The sequence below is a fragment of the Populus euphratica genome, unplaced genomic scaffold (assembly GCF_000495115.2).
Source record: "Populus euphratica unplaced genomic scaffold, PopEup_1.0 scaffold9.1, whole genome shotgun sequence".
Classification (NCBI taxonomy): domain Eukaryota; kingdom Viridiplantae; phylum Streptophyta; class Magnoliopsida; order Malpighiales; family Salicaceae; genus Populus; species Populus euphratica.
This window is the reverse complement of record NW_011499857.1, coordinates 1,443,485-1,449,206: the sequence shown is the minus strand read 5'-3', so window position 1 is coordinate 1,449,206 and position 5,722 is coordinate 1,443,485. Positions and strand designations below refer to the sequence as shown.

The window sequence follows — 5,722 nt, the reverse complement described above, 5'->3', positions numbered from 1 at the left end:
TGCTATGTTTAATCCTTTCTATTTTTCAGTTCTTCTATTGACATTACCAATGCAAACACCAGGAGAGCTGAAACAGGCGGGAGACCATTTCCCAAGAAGGATAGCTCCGAGTAATTTTATGCTGTTCGGTGAGTGAGTAAGTCGAGTAATTAGTAAAGTTTTATTAATTAGTTTCTGAATTTACTTTAAAAAAATATATATATATATATATATATATACAAGTAAGAAATCTAAAAATATTCTTATAATGTTTTTTGGGAATGTAATGAGTTTATTTTTTTCAACATAAATCTAAAATATCTTAAACCGATTTAGTAATTATTTTATACATTGAGAAGCAATCCTCGGGAAGCTCAATGAGACTTGAGTGGTGCTACTGCTATCTAATGAAAGTCTTCTTATCCTGGGTAAACTCTATTAAGGTCCTTGAAAAATTGCTTAAAATGGTTAGCCCCGCAACTATTTTGATCTTGTTAATATAGTCCCTTGTCATTTAACTTGCCAACGTGACCATTCTACTTCATGATTTTGTGTTGAGAGAATTTGATAAGATTACATTGAGGGTTAGTTTGGATTTTATTCTTCATTGTACAAATAATTTAAAAAATTACATTTTATATAGGCTAAAAAATTATTTTTTAAACTTTTTTATATTTGTTTGTTATTAGAAAAGTTGATTAATGAAAAATATTTTTCAGTCAAAAAAAAAATTGAATTGATTTTCAAGAAAGTATTCCTGAAAAATTTGAGCAGAAAATACTTTCTGTAAATTATAAAAAATTTAAAAATATCATATTATTTATTGATTATATTAAATTTGATTTTTAAATTTTTTATTGGTATATCTATTTTATTTTAAATTTATTTTTCTAGAATTTATTTTAAAAAAAAAACAGCAAACAAACAACAGTTTCGAAATAGTAAGGAATTAATTGAAATGATTGATCACAGCCATCCACTACAGCAAACAAGAGGATTTGGCAGAAATTGAAAACCGGAGGATATGGTCGACTCAACCCTCTCCGAGTCAACTGATGGCTACCTCTCCAACCCGCACCCAGTCCACACTCACTTTAAGAATTTGGTGGCGTTGAGAGTCCGTTTGACACTGATGGATTTAGAGGTTTGACTAGAAAAATCCTATAAAAAACAAATCCAAATTTATTTTCATTTGTTACTGTAATCTAATGGAGAGAAAGGGAGGAGACCGGAAAAACAATTGACATAAATTATATAAGATGTGATTTTCAAAATAAAAAAAAAGAAAAGAAAAGAAATAGGGAAGGGAGAAAAACATAGATTTTTGAAAAATAGTTTTTCATTTTTAAGTTTTTTAACATTAACTTGGAGTTGGGTGGTATTTTTGTCCAAAAAGTGTAAAATAAATATTATAAGATAAAATATGAGTATAAAGGAAAATTAGCTTAATTTGTCTTTACAAATTTAATTGATGTCATTTGTATCTAAATATAGGATATTTTTAATCTATTTTCTTGGGATGTTTTCATCCAAATTGAAGAAAATAGGAATTTTATTTTATTTTTGAAGTAATTATTAATTCTTTTTTCACAAATCAAGAAAGACAGGTACACAACATAAAAGAAAAAAAAAACCATGTATTTTATCTAAATTTATTTATATATACTACGTGTTTATACCTCTCTTATAAAAAGTAACTATTAGTATATATATTGAGTACTCTAATAACGATGGTAAAACCCAACTTAATTTATTAAAATAATAAACATGGTTTTTTAAAAAATATCAAATAATGATATAAAAAATTAAAAACAGAAACATCTGGCTTCAATGACCCGTTTAAAGAAACCCGTATACTTATTTGAAAAAAAAAAAATCAATTCGCATACTGAATTGAGCAAACCCTAAAGTCAATCCAGTACATGGATCACGACATCAAGAAAATATGAGAACTGTTCCCCATTTTTAAATATAATCTTTTGTGGCTATAAATAAATGGTTTTAATTTCATGAATTTATTTATTTAAATATAAGGAATGAAAACATGGCATGCTGATCTGGGGTGAAGGGCATCACTAAATGCACTCAAAACCAACTTTATTAGTGTTGAGCATCTCTAATGGATAAGCCAAATAAATAGTTAAAAATAAAAAATTAATATTTTAGTTTTTTTTGTTTGTTTTGCATACTCCAATGAAAAAGTTAAACAAAATGCTAAAATATCTTTTCTCTCCCACAAATGCTATTTCTATATATCTCTTTAAAGAGCCAAAACTAATAAAGTGGGACCTCTAAAAAAATAGACCAATTAAATATAGACATGTGAAAAATAAATAAATTAAACAACATTAAAAAATAATAAAATACTTATTTTTTTCACTCTAATATAAATAGTTTTTTAAATAATTTTTTTTCATTGAAATAGATATGGCAAGATAAATTATATTTATACTATTTAAAATAATATTTTATCAATTTAACTTTTTAAAATAACATTTTGAATTGGAAATGCTCATTATCCTTAACAGCAGTAAGGAATATGGTGGAGAGACGGCGGGAGCTGACGTTTCACACTTCCCGCTGTTGTTGGTGGGTGGGTACGCGCACTTGATTTTTCCCCCATCATCACGACGATCCATACGGGCCGCTGTGATGCTGTGCTGGGAATTTCAAAGGAGGAAGGGTCGACAATCTCTGGTTCTCACAGAAGGAGAAGGAGAACTGGAGAAGTAGGAGTAAAGAAGCTCTTTAAGACTCCTTAATCTCAAAATCGCACGCATTGTTCTCCTTGTATCCATCCAATCATAAGGTAAAACCTAGAAAGCTTCAGCTATCCACAATCCATTTCTGCTTCTCCCTTTTCTTCTTTATTTCGTTTCATGAATAATACAAAAAATAATAAATAAATTTTACAGAGTGCTGCATCTCTCGGAGCCGTGGTTAGTTTTGCCCTTTCTATAATTTTTACATGGAGGTTCTTGAGAGCAAGAAAACTCATCATAATCAAGAATTAGGATCTGTGTCTGTGGAGGATCAGTTATCCATTTCTTCAAAGGTGATGAAGGTCTTTTCTTTTCTTTTGCAACAGTTTCACATTTTCTTTTCTTTCCTTATTGATTTATTCTTTATCTTTTGGTGTGTAGCTCTCGCTGCAATAAACTGTGCAAGCGAAATTAAATGGTGGTCGAAAGGTGAGATTAAATGTCCTTTTGTTTTATTCATATCTTCTTCTCTTTTTTGTGTGTGGGTTTTCTTTCATGCTTCGATTACCTTAATTAATTTCCACTGAATTGAATAAGTTGATGTTGGTCGGCAATTTATTGTTTAATAATGTTAACACCTACCCAATGAATTAGTTAAGGCTGGCAATTTTTTGTTGAAATTTAATTCCACTTCTCGTAGAATTTTTTGGATTCTGTAGTGGAGCTTGCAGGAAGAAAAACAAGAAAGGAAAGGAAAGGACAGAAAAGGAAGAAGATCTATAATTATAAGAAAAGAATTGAGAAATTTGAAGAATTGTCCTGGTTTAGGGAATGATGCTTTCGGATTTTTCTTATGGAGTTTGTGGTTTATGGTTGCTAATTACTTCAGAAAAAATACTAAATTGGTCTGGTAAGTGGTAATTAAAAAAAAAAACAAAGAATCCAAATGAGAGCATGTGGATGGGAATCAGGAAACTTTGCTGTAAATCAATGTAAATGAAAAGCCATTATGTTATATTTGCTATATAATTCTAGAAATGTTGTTATGGAATGGGAGCACATGGGGATTGACAAATGCAACCTCTTGCATTTTTTTTATCCAATGATTACCAATTACATAAAAAAGAAAGTCCTTATATCTGGTTTAGTATGTGGTCCGAATTACAAATTCAGAAGGGTTCCATTGTTTTTACTGATAGTCATACTAAATCAGAAGGTTTATTGTATGTTTTTCTTGTGCAGATGACTTGTTGATTACTGTGTTTTGTTAGTGTAGTCAGAAGGAGCCGAAACTGATGCCAGATGATATGCTTTTGTAGGATCATGTAACTGTCAGGGAATCTGTGGTGGATGTGCTGTTGGAAATAAGTAAATATTGTGATATCTATCTTATGGAAAGAACTCTTGATGATGAAAGTGGGTTAAGTAGTAAATCATGGTCATCTTGAAATCCATCTGGTATCATTTCATCAAATAACCAGTTGATGTATGCTGATTGTTGCATTAGCTTTGTGTTTTGCATTTCTATAGCAGAATCTGGAACTTATTAATTACGTTGATTTTCTTAAAATCTAACATGGGTATAATAGTTTGTTGTAGTGTCAATTGGAAGTGCATGAGTAACTGGCTAACTGCCTTTAGAACTTATATTACCCTAGCAGAGGAATGTGAAAGAAAGTGAATCCTTTTTATTTTCATTTTTATGAAGTTTTCAAACTTACATACTCTCTTCTGACCAAGGAAACTTGGAGAATGGAAAACTGCAAAAGTTGGTCAATGGAATCCGTATATCTATTATCAAAATTATATATAACAATGCACTGTCAGTACAGACTATGAAAATCAAACTCCCTAATTATCGCTGTAATGGGCACAGAATAGAAGAACATTGACTATTGTATGGGTTTAGCTAACTAGTGAGAATAATTGAAATTTTCATGTATTCTTTCTCTATCCACCTTTTGGTTTAATTTTAGTTGTTGGTTGCCAAGGTTCATTCTCTGAAAATGGAATTGTTTAAGATATGAAACTGGATTTTGATTTTCTTCCAGGACATAAGTTGATAAATTGGCTATAAGATATTTCTCATTATTGTCCCTCTTTTATTTGTATCTTACTTCCAACACCTTTCTATTATCCTTGTTCTACCTTGTTGAACGCCATGTTTCAAACTACTATAATACTTTTATTTTACTTTTGAGAACACCAGGCGCTTGTCCCCGCTTGCGTTTGCCTGCATGTTATATCATATACATTACAGCTATTATACCCTTAGATTGGCAGTGAATAAAAATATTACCGATTGATGGTTCATTTGAAGTGGGTCCTAAGAGTGAAAATTCAATTAGAAACGAGGCGAGGGATTCTTCTGATAAATTATTGACCGCTAGATAGCTGGGAGTACTGGTGTTGCATGCAACTCATAAAACCGCTAAATGATCAAGATGTGGGCATACTTGATGGACCCTGATGTGTGCCCATCGTGACAAATCTCTCCAAAGCATTCTATTTACTACTATTATTTTTCCTCCCGCATATGTCTTAGTGTATGTAATGAGATTGGCAATTAATGATGTTAAAAATCAATTCAATTTTTATAAGTTGGATGGGTCTTCGTCTCTAAGATGGTTTTGCAATATAACATTGTATAACGGTAGATGTGTTGGTGTGAATGAGTGGTTGCATTCAAGTTTGGCCCTCAACACGTAGAATGGGGAAAAAATGATTCCTATAGTCAGCCTAGGCTTGTTTTACTGAGTGAGAGTTATTGATATGATTTTTCAATTTTATATTTTTACCATAGCTTTCTAAAAGATTTTCGTGTACTCGAAAGAACCTTACCTAGATTTTGTCCTATATTCTTTTAGGGAAAGTCTATACAAACATGAGTTTTACACGTAGTTTTAAAACAAACTGATGTGGCAAGTGACTTGTGTTACTACCACTTGCTAGAAGCCAAGTGAATATTTTTTTTTCAGTTTCCCGCTAGTTTGAATTCAGAGGTATGCACATCATCCATTAACGCTTAGTTGTTTGCTCCA

The 5,722-nt window shown here is 31.0% G+C and overlaps 1 long non-coding RNA gene across 2 annotated transcripts; it reads left to right on the top strand.

Annotated features, from left to right (window-relative positions):
- The first annotated feature begins 2,499 nt into the window (after positions 1-2,499).
- Positions 2,500-5,722, top strand: LOC105123664 (uncharacterized). 2 transcript variants are annotated; one of them, XR_841914.1, is made up of 4 exons: positions 2,500-2,788; positions 2,895-3,034; positions 3,123-3,170; positions 4,001-5,722. It is a non-coding gene; the product is annotated as an uncharacterized LOC105123664 (long non-coding RNA). The 2 variants fall into 2 exon arrangements; XR_841913.1 differs by having other exon boundaries at positions 3,924-5,722.